Source organism: Talpa europaea (genome assembly GCF_964194135.1).
Source record: "Talpa europaea genome assembly, chromosome: 3".
NCBI classification, from domain to species: Eukaryota; Metazoa; Chordata; class Mammalia; order Eulipotyphla; family Talpidae; genus Talpa; species Talpa europaea.
Window position 1 is genome coordinate 87417727 of NC_140069.1, and position 15094 is coordinate 87432820.

At 35.5% G+C, this 15094-nt stretch overlaps 1 protein-coding gene across 1 annotated transcript in view; it reads left to right on the forward strand.

Annotated features, from left to right (window-relative positions):
- Positions 1–15094, forward strand: part of PHF14 (PHD finger protein 14) — a gene marked incomplete at both ends in the record, with an annotated part of 164381 nt that overhangs the window by 94363 nt on the left and 54924 nt on the right. The gene's annotated exons all lie outside the window — the stretch shown is intronic.

Below are 15094 nucleotides of genomic sequence, written 5' to 3' on the forward strand. Positions count from 1 at the left end.
AATCTTGGAGCCCTCCATGGCTCTCTCAGGCTTTTATTGAGCTTTACATGTAGTGCAGCAACCAGGTACACAGCAGGCAGGTAGGGTATGGGTGGAGCAGGAGCCTTGCAGCCTCCAAGCTCCAGCAAGTCTTCACTCCAGGCTCCTCTCTAATCTTTCTCCCCTTCTCTCTCCTGCCTCTGCTTCTCCTTGCCAGTATCTCAATACTGAGCCAAGGCTCACTGAAGTAAACAACACAGCTTACAACACTGTAACAACTGCAGGTACCCCATCAGGCAAGGCAATCCTAATGGTGGGAGGGCAGAAAAGCCTGAAAACTACTTACCCTACAATCCACCCTCTCAGGGTGTTTTGCTATACAGTCTATATATGTTACATACAATTTTCCCTTAACAAACATAAACGCTGCAGCCATGGCTCACAAAAGAAAATACAACTGACTAAACAACAGAACACAAATAAGTCCAGGCAGGGCAAACCTAGTGGCAAACCTAGTGGCAAAAGATGATTATTGGCACCAGCAGATGATCCACCAGTTCTGCTGCCAAGCGCCCTGCTCATTCCAGGGAGGGGAACCACTCAGGCATCTGGCATGTGTCAGGCATCTGCCATCAAACACCAGGAACTATCAGGCTTCCTGGTCTTCTCTGGCTGTGGTCTTGGCCATAAGCCACACACAGCATCCACCCCCAGGATGCACTCACTCGTGGATTGTACTTTGGGGATAATCGCCCAATCCTTAGGGTTTTCTGTCTGCAGTCACTCCAACACAGGGCTCTCATAGCCACCAATGTAAGACGCAGAACCCTGCACTCAGGCCAACCCATTGCACATGCACATGGGTCGGGGATCCGGGAATACAAACTCCACATGCAGCCTCTCTTGGGTCCCCTCTTTGGCTGTGGGCTCCACCACAAGCCATGTTCCCCACTCGTCCCCCAAGGACGGACTCCTCAGTTCCTCACCCTTACTCAAGAGTGAGCAGGGCATCACCCACCGGTGATTTTAAGAGATTCACTGGTCTTCAGCATACTCAGGCTGCTTAACAGCCACTCAGGGCTTCTCAACTTAGCATCAGCTTTTGCCTTTCTAAGTTGACTTTTTCCTCTGCCTAGCTGCTGGGCAGTACACAGGCTGCTTTTGTCCACCATGGCCCACTGACCACCCCCAGATTCCCATCTCCTGGGGTGTACAAACAATACCATCCTCTCCCAGGGTTCCCAAAACATAACATTACCCTGCCAAAGCTCCTCCACCTTCTGGTGGGATTGTCAGTCCAAATCCATCCGTTGTTCTTGTGCCAGCACTGGCGAGCTCCTAATCGTGTTCCTTTTCTGCTGCCTCAGGGGTCGTGGGCTGGTCCTCACCAGCCATCTCCTCTGTGGTCCCGCAGTTCCTGGCCCTTGTCCATCTCCTGTGCTCCCGCAGCATCTTTACCTCTTTGTGGAGCTCCTGGACTCTGGTCACCTGTGCTGCCATGGCACGTCCATCGTTGTCACAGGCTCACAGTCTGCTACTCCTCAGTCCCTCCTGAGGTCTTCGGAGGGCTCCACACCCATCTGCATTGAATTATCGGAGCAGACCCGGGTAAAGGAGGAGTCCCGGAGCCCTCAGTGTCTTTCTCAGGCTTTTATTGAGCTTTATATGTAGTGCAGCAACCAGGTACACAGCAAGCAAGGGTGCTGGGGGGACCAGAAGGCCAGGAGGCCACCAGCCTCCAAGCCCCCAGCAAGTCTTCACTCTGGGCTTCTCTGGCGTTCTTTCTCCCCTTTTCTCTCCTGCCTCTTGTGCTTCTGCTTCTGCTTCTGCTTCTCCAGGCCAGTATCTCAATACTAAGCCATGGTCCACAGAAGTAAACAGCACTGCTTACAACAATGTAACAACTACAGGTGCCCTCAGGCAGGGCAATCCTAATGGTGGGAGGGCAGAAAAGCCTGAAAACCATTTACCCTACACATACATACATTTAATTCTCTGTGTATGTAAGTAGCTGTGATGCTATCTCTACTCTTACATTTTCGTCATTAGAATTTTAATTGTTATCTATTTAGAAGTTTTTTTTCAGTCCCTCTGTCTTATTTTGAAGAACAAAATGCCTTATTATAATTGTATATTGAAGAAATTTCTGAATATATACACAGTGATGTGAAAATTTTAGAAATTAATTTGTATTTACCACATATTAACCAAATATAACCACATTGTATTTTAGTTAACACTGGCATTTGTACAAAAATGCTTTATTTTATGATTAAGGATAGAGAGGTCATCAGAACTCGTTTTTCCACCCCATTTTACCTTATACATTAATTCTCTAGTTGAGGTATATATCACTAATACATCCAAAATATATCCACTTGATACTGCTAACATAAATAGAGGAGTTAATTAGGAAAAATAGGATACTTTTCCTGTTTATTAAGACAGTATTTTTTTGCAATTGTATATATAATATTTATCTTAATAGTTTCAATAAATGAAATTTAATAAAATGAAAACTTAAGTAATCAGGAAAAATAATACATAGGGTTAAAATTAAGGAATTGGAGGGCCTCCCCTGGTGGTGCAGGCAGTTGAGCTCCACACCTGTGAAGCTGTCCGCAGCCTCTGCAGCGTGCATGCTATCCCCGCCGTCGGCGAGGGTCCCACATGGCGCAGCACACCTCTCCTGTCTTGCCCACTGCTTCCCTCAGCAGTGTATTTCGTCGTTCTGCTCCCTGCTCTGTCTCTGGTAAATCCTCTCACCCTCCCGCGCATCTGGCCTGTATCCTGTTCTTGTATAAAAATAAATAAATCTTAAAAAAAATTAAGAAATTGGAATTTTTAGCTAAAACCCTGTAGTCAAGAGGTTGTGTCATAATGAGGAATGCGGATAACTTCTCTGGGTACCAATTATTTCATTTAGAAAATGAGCACTATATTAAATTGATTTGAAAATTCACTTTAATTCTCACATTCTATGATTTTGTAATACCATAGGCATGAGGAAGATAAATTTGAAAATTAATGTTAAGATATAATTGTTAGGAGTTGGCGCCTCAACTCCATCCAGGGTTCCCAAAGACCACACGGAGCCAGAGATGCAAAAGCAAAAAGGCTTTATTGCTAGCTTAAGCTAGGGCCCAATTCTGCCTGGAGTACTGACACAGCAGTCTCATCAGGTTAAGAGAGGGACCCCTTCCCAGGGAGAAAAGCTGTTTTTATACCTTCCTGACAGGCTTTTGGGGACTTTCCACACCAGGGACCAAGTTCAGCCTGATTGGGTATCTCTCCTTGGCACTAGTTAAGTTTCGTTTACCCTTGTCTTGTGGTTTTTACCCCAGTCTTGTGGTTTTTTGCCCGGAAACGAAACTAGGGCATAGCTGTGCCCTTCAAAATGTCTGTTTTCCTTAAAATGGCTGCTGTCTTGCTATGCCTAATTCTTTAATATCTTACATAATGAAGTCTAAATAAGTTATACCATAAAACCTCCTACCAACAGTGCTATTAATTGTGTTATTGGCCCCTATTTTTCTGATTTTTATTTTAATTATATATTTTGTAGACCATAGCCTACTGAAATATATAAGTCAGCTGTTTTTTGCTTTTTATTAATTGAAACACATTTGTGAAAAATGGTTTATAGTAGAAAATGTTTTCTTTTAATCTGGAAAGTTTTTTTTTAATTCTATGAAACAAAAATTATAAATTGAGCTTTTAGATAGGCTAAAATATATTTGTAGATAAAATAGGTATGTTATCTGGTTATTTATAGTGCTTCTTGTATTTACTTGTACTTTATAGTTCTTAATTGTTTTAAATGTTTCATATGTTTTGTTTTCAATTAAATTACTAAGAATTTTTCCTTTAATTCTTAATTTTTCTTCTTTCTCTTTGAAGCTGTTTAAAGGACAATTGCATTTATACTAAATTGGAAGACTTAAGATTATAAATTTCTGAATTGGCTGTTCTTTTTACAGTGTACTTAATAAGACTCAAAACTAAATATAGTGTTATATAGATAGCGGTCCTCCCATTTGGAAGGAATTTCCTCTTATTCTGATATGACTTTCTGGGCTGAGCCTCATGTATTATTAGGAAAATATACACCAACAATTCGATCGACACTGTGAGATGACTTGGTAGCTGACTTTTACCATTGCACATAAATAGAGCAGTTACTCTAAATCACAGAATCACTTTCAGCCAGATAACCACTAAAATCACTGCACTGTGGTTTCCAGAAAATGCCATAATCCTTCAAATGCCACATTAAAACAAGAAAGAAACCACCAGTAGTGCCTTCATAGTTATATAGAAGGATGAGCCATGAACCAAGTGAAAGATGTTCTGGAAGAACAATAACCTTTCCCTTGATATGTGCATTTCCCATTACATTTTTGACACAAAATGCTACAAAATGATTTAATGGTGGCATTTTGTTTTGCTGACTACTTTTTTTTTTTTCATTAAAAAGAAACCAGTTAAGCTAGGAACGTAGAGGAAGAGTGACCAAGCACTGAATTCTATTATCAGAATCTCTTTTTTCAAAGTAAATAAATAAAATATTTTAGCAGCATTTACATTGTACATTAACTGTTATATGCAGAATCATTTAGTTCTGTTATATCTTCAGATTGATGTTGCTTGTTCTTGAAATTTCTTTAACATTAATATTTTTCTCCATTGGTGTCGTCTTTTTTTAGTAACCATTGATCATAAATGACATATTAATAAGTCAGGAACTCTTTGTTCATTAATTACAAAGATCTCACCTGTTACATGTTAGTGCAGGCCTGCTGTTTTACTGTTACTTTGAATGTGTATCAGTCTATTTGATTTTACATGGAAACAAAGTATGATTAGAATCAGCAGCTTAAAAGATCGATATCTCAGGTTTAAGAGGATGCATTTCTTTTGGGAATGAAGTTATAAGTTGTCCCATATAAAATTAGTACACAACTATTTGCACCTATGAAAACACGCTCAGAAAGAGAAAGTACCTGGCCAAAGCATAGTTTGTAAACTTTTTTAGCACTAGCTGTGGAGTTTCAGTGTTGCTATAGAGTGTCTGGGTATTAATTAGTCTGGTCACACAATTATTGAAGAAACAAAAAGCTTGATGGTTTTTTCCACATTCCTGTTTCTTACTTTTTATTTTTAAATGCATCAGATAGTGCTAATCACTACTTTGATTCCTGCCCATTTCCCAAGATTACAGAAATTTTGATAAAAAGTATAATTTTAATTTAAGGACTTAGAAATTGAATTTGTAATTTCCCAGCAAGTATGCCATTAGTTTCTTTATACCCAGCTGACTTTTTCGAGAGAAATCTTTATTGCTCTTTATAAACTCTTTAAGGATAGATTAGTTTTAGTTTCCTAACAAACATTAACTCTGCGGTTTTTTTCCTAAATGCTTCAAAATGGAAGCTGTTTACACTGACTTCAACAATTATTTTCCTTTAATTCCTTGCAAACAGCCATTATCTCAATCAAAAGAACAAGTTTAAACATTATGTAATGTGGGTATATATCCCCATGCTTTCATTTAAAAATGACTAAATTACTTTTTTAGCGGCATAAAAGTTTGCCCTATCAAGCTAGAATATTAGCGGACCATTAAGTACAGAGTTTTGGATTTTAAGTATACAGAAAATTTCTAAAAAGTTGGGTTTTGTACTTTCATTTGTATACCAACTCTTGTGACCTGTTCTGTATGTATTAATGCTACAACAGTGATGAAGATATTTTATAAGAGACTGTTTGTTGAATGATGATGATTTGGTCAAAGATGATAGTAGAAAAGTTAAAAGAACTCCTTTCAAGAACTTTATCACTGTATTTTGGAAAATAAGATAAGCACATGGAAAGTTATAGTACTTTTCATATCGTGGTAGTAGAAAATTGAAGTATTGTAAATTGAATGGAGAATAATTTAACAATGTGAATCCAAAGTGTAATTATACAATTTGTAAAATTGATAGCACTTTCTAGAATCATTACAGAGTGTTCAGGTGTTAGCACAATTTTTATGAGAATGTTTTTCGTGATGTTCATTATAATAGTGAATAATATTTGTGATGAACATAAATGCCTAACATTAGGGCAATTGTTAAACAAATTATGGCACACCAAAATTTTCCTCTCTATTCTTTACCATTTATTTAATCATTTAAAAAGAATATTTAAGTTGTGGAAAAACCTTCCTGTAAGTTTCAATTAAAAATAACACATTTTAGGGGTCTCCTTGGTGGCATAGGGATTAAGCCCTCTGGATTGTTTAACCAAGAATTATTTTATTCTGCCCTTTAGTTTTTTAGTGAGAGAAAGAAAACTAGTAAAAAAGAAAAGTGAATAACCTAGTTTCTTCAGCATTTTTGCTGAGTTCTATAACAATTGTTGAATTATTTATGGTTTTCCTTTGAATCTTATCTGAATACTTCATGGTTTCCTTAAAAGTGAAATCCAAAACTCTGGAAACATTTAAAAGAAATACTTTTCAATTTATGTCTACATTCCTAAAATATTTAGGCATGTTTGAGAAAATCATTGTGGGTGGAAAGAACAGGATAAAGAAGTTGATCACCTTGTGACTATACTATTCAAAGTGTGACCTTATGATGTGACTTCAGCATAGAATTGTTCATGCATTCTGTGTCTGTTATTTTATATAAAGTACAAAGATAATGGATGAAGCTAAGGACACCACATATGATTTCATTCATAAATAGGCAGCCACTGAGCACTATAAGAATTGATATAAAATCAACTACATGAAAGTAATGTTTTAAGTAAGCACTCCAAATAATAGCAAGTGAAGGAGTACTACTTCAGATGAAACTTAGGCATATAGTTGCTCGGTAGATCAGATCAGCACAGACAGCTACACAAGGAAGACAGGCCTAGCAAAAACTAAATCATTTGGATTTAGTCACATACAAATGATGTTACATCTGTCACCAACTTTAAAGAAACAAAAATTATACAGACTGATTTTTCAAATCAGGTTAGTCTACTGTGCTAATTATGAAAGAATTTTAAAATTTCCTGATTGTGTCAAGGGCCTTCTGACATGATTTGTAAGTGTAGATCCTTTTTAAAAAGAAAGTTGTATTTCACATAGGGTATTGAACACATTTACCAAAGATTTCTTTGACTGCGCTTTTTGACACTTTCATTTGTAAAAAAATTATGAGATCTGTTTTTCTCTATCCTTTTGAAAATAAGTTTCCTGTGTTCTTATCAAATTGTTTTATAATATATTTAATCATCATGAAAGATAATAAAATTATTCCTTTATCAAATTGTTATATGGAAAACCTATAAGAGACATAAGGATGTAGAGGATCATGGGAATGTTCCTATAAGGATTGGGTCTTGAAAATGAGCAGCTTTTAGGAGATTCACTTGGGAGGTAGCAAATCCTTCAAGAGAACGGATGAACATGAATAAAGACACAAGGTATAGTCATGTGGTAAAGCTGATGATTAGGGCCTGTATTCAGATTAAATTTTTTTTTTAAAAGATTTATTTATTTATTTATACAAGCACTGGGTACAGTCAGAAGTGCGGGAGGGTGAGAGAATTCACCAGAGCCAGAGCAGGGAGCAGAACAGGCAGAAGGATGGAAGCGCGGCAGGAGAGGTCTGCGCGCCATGCTGGACCCTCCTCCGGTGGCCGGGGAGCAGCCCAGGAGCAGCCAGGGATCGACCTGGCCTCGCAGAGGCTTCGGGCAGCGCTCAACCGCTGCACCACTGCGGAGGCCCGATATGACTGGATTTAAATCTACTATCCTGGTGTTTTCTGTTGATCCCATCTATTGTTTCCTTTTAAAAAATGTAACATTGATTTATAACATTGTGTAAGTTTTAGGTGTTATTATTATACATGTGTGTACAAAAGTTTATTTTTTGTTTTTTACTTTATTTGTTTTGTCCATATACTTTTCTGCCTGCTTCTACAATGAAGTATTTTTTTATGATTCATTTTAGATGAATTATTTTCTTTTTTAGACTTTTTTTTAGAGTAAGAATTTTTATTTATTTTATTTTTTTAACATTTATCATTTTTTAAAAAAAATTTTTAGACAATATTTGCTTCCCCCCCACCCTCTCAGATTGAGTCCCCATAGAATTTCCTTCCCCAAGGCACCCGTGCACCATCACCACAGTCCCCTGTGCTCCTCCCTCCCTCCCTCTGATCCCTCTCCCTCCTCCTCCCCTGCAGTATGTCTCTGGTTTATAATTGTATTTAGACTTTTTAAAAAAAATTTTTTTACTAGTTACCCTAGAGTTTATAATTTACATCCTTAATGTTTCACTGATTCTCTTCAAGTTATTATTTTACTACTTCATAAGTTTTAGAAGGTCTTATACCCTTGTCCTTTCAGTTCTTCCCTTGTATTTCTTGTGCTATTAAATGGCTATTTCTGCATATTACTGAATTTGCTTTCACATATAATTAAATATAAGAAAAGAAAGGTTTTTTTTAATCTTTGCTTAAAATATTTCTGGAACTTACATATTTTAATGTAGCTCCAAACTTCTTGGTTGTGTCATATTTCTTTTGCTCTTGAGAGAAATAAGTGTTCTATGCAAGTAGGTAAGAATAATTCAGGTAACTTTTAAAGACTTATTAACAGTCAAGTGTTCACTGAATGACAGTACAGAACTCTTGAGAGTCATAGACACGGGAATATTCACTTTCACCTACTTTTTCCCATAGACCTGGTAGTAGACTGAATAATGCCTAACACAAGAATTTACCGTTACCAGATAGCAAGCTTTGTTCCAAGTGTTTTATGCACTTATTTAATCCTTAAACTCTATGAAATGGTGCTGTTTTTATTCACATGTCAAAAAGAGAAAACTGGAGTATTTAAAGGTTGTATAATTTTGCAAGATCTCAGGCTAACAAGGGATAGAGCCCAGCTTTTTATCCAGTAAGTAGTACTCTCCAGGATCTGCATTCCTCTCCATTCTTATGCTTTTTCTCAAGGAATAATAAGTACTGAGGATAAGATAGGTTATTCTGTATTTAACTCAATTTTGTATGTGAACTTTTACTTAACTGTTTATTTCCTGGTGTTTTGATGATCGGGGCATCCATTTAATCCTGGAAGTAATTGAAAATAAAGATCAGTTTTATTTTCCTTGGCTGGGATTTTGAGAAAATTAATCCCTAATGCTTCTAGGTATCTGTGACACATACTGAAATAATGTTTTTTCCCTGTGGTATTAGTTATATGCCAAATTGAGAAAAGTAAAAAAGGTCACATAATTTTCAATGTTCTGTGGTTCAGATGAGAATTCCTATAATCAGCTACAAAATGATCCTTGAGTGATGTAAATTTCAAGTAGCACTATCATCTCATTTGAGACATGAGATAAAAACTCCACTTTGAGTCTTTAGTGTTTTGTTTTGTTTTTATTTTGAACCTTGCTCTCATCATCATGAGATTAAAGATTGTTACATTTCTAGTTGTTCCTTATTTGGGGGGTATCTCTTTATATATTTATATTTATATAAATATATACATATATATGTGTATATATATATATAATCTCAATTTCAGCACTATGCTTTGAATAAATTAGAACTTGGAATTCCATTTCAGTTTGCTGAGATGTTTAATCTTGACCATGGTTAATTTCTGAAGAGGTTAATAGCTTTGTCAGTTTGTTAACTTTTTGGATAGAAAGGTCTTCCTTAATCATATGGTTTTCCCAGTAATGCAAAGTTTATTTTGGTGCTTATATTCTTTCTAAATACCAATTATATGCATGCATGAGTACTTGCAAGTAATGTCCAGCTCGGATTAAAGCCATGCATGTTTTCTGTACAGAAGATGATTTTGTGTCATTTCTCCCCATCAGTAACTATCATCAAATCTGTTTAAACTCATTTTTATCCAGAGTTCTTGAATGCTTATAGAGACCTGACAATTCTGCATGTGGTAGAAATGGAACTGGACTGTTTTCTAGTTCATAAAGAGTGCTTACGTAGGATGCCACTTCTTGAGCAGAACCTAGCAGCTTTGTAATACCTCATAGGTATTAGGATAGATGTGCAGTTTTGTTGTTTCAGGGTCTCTAATTTGTCTCTGATTGTCTAAGAGACAAATTGTGTGGCATAATTGAGCAGTGGATTTTTATGTAAAATTTGGTTTGAATTATGGGGCTTAGCAAGTATTCAAAAGTAAGTCAAGATAAACTTCCTAAAAAAAATAACCATTGTGGTCAACAGGGTACTCTCTAGGAGTTAAAATACTTTCTTGGGTTTACCAATTTCTGCTGGTATTTTTATTCAAGAATTTTCTGGAATTTTGACATCACTGTACTGCTGGGGGAAAAATAAACTATTCAGATGATTTCAGTGAGCTCAGGAGATTTTATCTTTGCATCTGTTTGTCTTATTGATAATATCTTGCCGCTGTGTCCCCAAAAGTTCTGGGATATAGACCTTTTTATTATTACCATTGCAGCTGCAGGGAATTATGATGACACCTGGAACCGATAATATTTTATCATAAAAGCTAAAGTAGTAGATACAAGACAACTGTTAGAAGGGGCCTAGCACCTACTCTAATTTATCACATGTGCTTATAGCGGACATTCATATTTTCTGGATTACCACTTGGGATTACCATTAAGGTAGTAGTCCTTATTACTTACTATCATAATTTATTTTGTTGGTGAATTAGAAATTAGAGGGAGGAGGGCCTCCCCGGTGGCGCAGTGGTTGAGCACTGGGTTGCGAAGCTGCCCGCAGCCTCTGCAGCGCAGGTTCAATCCCTGGCTGCTCCCCAGCCACCGGAGGAGGGTCCCGCATGGCGCACAGACCTCTTCTGCCGCCTGCTGCTCCCCTCAGCAGTGTGCTCTGCTCCCCGCTCTGGCTCTGGTGAATTCTCTCATCCTCCAGTGCTTCTGACTGTACCCAGTGCTTGTATAAATAAATAAATAAATAGACAAACAAACAAATAAATAAATAAATCTTTGAAAAAAAAAGAGAAAGAAATTAAGGGGGAGGAGAAATTTGAGATATTGAGCTGTTAAAAACTGACCTAATTTTTGAACCTTAAGAGCAATTTTTACCATGTTGTTATTTGGCTGTATTTGAATACTGTCTCTTACAAGCACACACACACAAAGGCAAGGTTAAATCTATTGAATAGCTCCATTCTCATCTGAAAGGTTCCCTTCCCTTCATATTCTCAAAGTTCATTGTTTACCCCCTCCCTTATATCTAATTCAATTACTTGCGCAGTATCATTATAGATAAGAATTGATGAATTGTAACTACTCCCCAAAATTGGTATGTTTGTCTCTCTCTACTTCTGTCTATAAGGCATTTTTCTCCTTCATTTTTCCTTGTCATAACTCTCAGTGGTGGCATGTTGTAGAAATGAAGACTTAAAATATTTAAAGCGAGGTGTGTGTGTATGGGGAGCTGTATTGTAAATCTGTATACTTGCTCAATTTTACTGTAAATCTAAAACTTTTCCAAAAATAAAGTATGAATAAAAAATTTAAGACAGGTAAGTGGAAACATCAATATATTTATTTAAAAATTTTTCTTTATTATAAAATTATATATAAATAAAAAAGTTTAAATCATAATTTTATGGCATCTTAATATATTTATTTGTATTCATATAATTTTAATGATTCTGTTGAAAATATTAAAAAATATAGCTGTTGTGTATTATTTGAAAGCTAAGAATATTAGAATAACTTAGAACCATTTTTTTATCGTGAAATTTCTTGACATCCATTTTCTCCCTATCTCGTTATTTTGGGTCCCCTACCATGTTGTTCTCTGCTCCTTATCTGCTTCAGTGTTTCCTCTTCTCTCTGTGCTCCTCACTTCTGATTCGCCCTCCTTGAGTCTCACCCTATGCCTTAGCTTTCCTCATTTGTATTGTCAATGAGTAACTGTGGTTCTGTAGCTCTAATATACCTTCATTTTTCCAGTTGTCTGGGTCTCTCTCTTGCCCAATAAATGACACAAACCTGAACTCTACACCAATATCCTCCCGCTATTCGGAGCAGGCCTACTTTAGCATGCTCCATTGAAATTTTGTGTTCTTTAGACTTCTCTATGCTGTAAGACCTCTCTCTTACCCTAAAATATTCAGTAAATGTTAATGGCAGTTTTAGAACAATGGTATTTGGAGAATATTTGGAGAATTGAGTATTTTAGGGTAAGAGAGGTCTTACAGCAGAGCTGTAATTAAATGCTTTATATTACTGTACTTTGTACTTTATATTACTGTACTTTGAAATTAAATGCTTTATATTACTGTACTTAGAAATTACATGGCCATTTCTGTCAACCAGGAATATTGCCTTTTTTTTTTGTCTTACACCCAACTTCTTAGAAAGAAATGCCCAACATTTTAGGTCAATGTCTTTAGAACTAAAATAATGTTGTATAATATGCAGATATTATGTTCTAAAGAGGGTAATATTTACTTAGAAAATAAATTGGTCTTATGAAAGAAACTTGAAGTTATTTTTTTGAAAAGTGCTTTTTAATTAGTAAAAGTTGAGAAGAGGTCCTTAGTTTTTGACATATTCATAGTTGAATAATAAAGTCTAGCTGGCCCTGAATTTTTCATATTAAGGTGGTATTCTGATAATTTGGACTGAAAAGAAAATGTCCCCTTGTAATATATTTTTTCTTTCTTAATTAAATTGATTTAATGAATTTGTACAATGTGTGGAATGGCTAACCTGCCTCACACAGTCAGAATTTTTAGTATGTTGCATTCTTTGACCTTCAAATCTATATTGACTCTATACCTTTAAGTGTGTTTGTATGATTTATACATATTTTCTATGTTATATGTTATGAATTGAATTTTTAATTTTTAAATAAATGCATTATAAACAAATAATTTTTATTTCAGAAAAACAGAAGCCTGAGCATGACATAAATTACATAGCGAAGTGTGGTATTTGTACAGTACTCAGATTTAGAGTAGTAAACATCATAATTTTAAGAGCAGTGGAATAGTTCTTATTTCACTCATTTACTTTTCAGTGAAATTTAATTTTATAATTTATCTACCATTGAAATGTGTTAATGCTATTAATTTAGACAGAAGGGATTGTCATTTACTCAATGATTTGGAATTTGTTTAAAGACTTGGATGCTACCTGCAGTTTGACTACTGGCTAGATGAGTAGCCTTGAATTATGTTACTTTTAAAGTAATTTTCTCACCTTTAAGATATACACATGAAAACCTCATTTTTCCTCCAATTTTGTCACTTTCGTAACTTGAAGAGGTTCCAAAATAAAAATTCTATGCAGTACTGAAAAGGATGTTGAAGTCTGTAATTTGACCATCCAACTAACCCTCAAATCATCTGCCCAGCATACTAGTAAGTGACATGGAAATATTTCTGCCAAGGATAGAGATGTGTTAGTAACCCACACCCTCTTAAGGCAGCTGTCATCATTGGCAGCCTCACTGTCCACATTAGCTGATAAACCTCTCAATCATTTAAATCCTTCAAGTCATACAAAACAAGCATAATCCAATTTCTGGTATTAGAAGTCCAGCTATATTGTTTTCTGGTTTTCCTTTTTTTCTTTTTTCAAAAGCAACCATCTTTTTTTCCCTGTTCCCATTATAATAAGATTTGATTTATATTGATATTGTGTATTTTAAACATGTGAAATAGACAAAATTAATGAAATTAGAGGTGAAATAAATTTGAAAATATGAATTTGAAAATAATGAATTTTAGATTTGATGATAGGTTTTGAAAGTCATTTTTAACATTTGTAATTGAATCCGAGAAAGATATGAATTATAAATTTTAAGGATTGGGAATTATAATACTAGATGTTTACTGTAGTTTACTAGATGTTTACTGCTAGATGTAATGCTAGATGTTTACTGTGTCTCAGGTTCTATTCTCTACTCACTTCAGCAGTCCTATGGGATAGGTATGCCACTACTTTAGAGCTTAGGTAACTGAGGTACAGAGACACTAAACATCATGAAATAGAAATGATTTCAATTATATATTGAGTTACATGCTAGTTTCTTCTATTCCAATAAATACTGCTTTAGTGTTCGATAAATTTAATGTTCTTCATGTAGTTGCTGAGATTGATAGATACTTATTATGGGCCAGTCAGTGTACTAATGCTTTCCATATTTTATCTCATGTAATCCTCATAACAATTCCATTAGATAGTGATTTTAACCCAATTTTATGGATGAGGAAAAAGGGAAGAATTACTTGTATAAGATCATAGAACTAGAAAATGGTGAAATTGAAGTTTCAGTGCAGGCAGTCTTGAATATAGTAACTCAGGTCCAATCATTAGGCATACAGCTTCACCAGCCTGTCTGCTTTAGCTTATTTGTCTTTGTTGGGACAAAAGAAGTGGATAATTCCTCTTGAAAATCAGTTCCGACTATATCAGATACAGACTACCGGTACACGCACCAAGGAAGTCCTTTGACAATGGTGAATTCCTTTTTTTCTACGTAAATTTATAAGACTCTTGCTAGGTACATGCGGAGTACATATAAAGCCCCAAAATGATCTTTAATGTAAAAAAATCATGGTCTTTTAGCAGCCAAGAAAAGTCACATTGCTTATTCTTGCTTTAAGGAATGTTGCAATATTAAATAAAATTTTAGGATGGAGGAATATTAGCAATGGCTTTTAGTTATTTCTTCAAAGTTAAACTTTAAGTTAGATTTAACTGTATTTAAAGCAGATTTCCATGTATCTAATTTATTCAAATTCCTGTCAAAGTTAAATACAAGCACCTTTGGGTCTGTCTACTATTTTCCCACCATTTGTGCATGCAATTAAAAGTTAATTGTGCTTCTGTGATAAATGGTATGGTTGCTTCCTCTTGCATTATGCTTATCTAGTAGAGCTTAACCTGCATACAAAACACTTCTCAGAATGTCTGATTCAAGAATGTGCTTAAAGCTCTTCATTTAGAGACTAGAGCACTAAGAAAAGTTTGTTCATGTGATTGTTCATCATGGGAATTCAGCTATTCCATATATATGTATTTCCTTGGTATTCATTAAGGAACCTCAACTCTTTCTATTTCTCATATCTTGATAAATACAT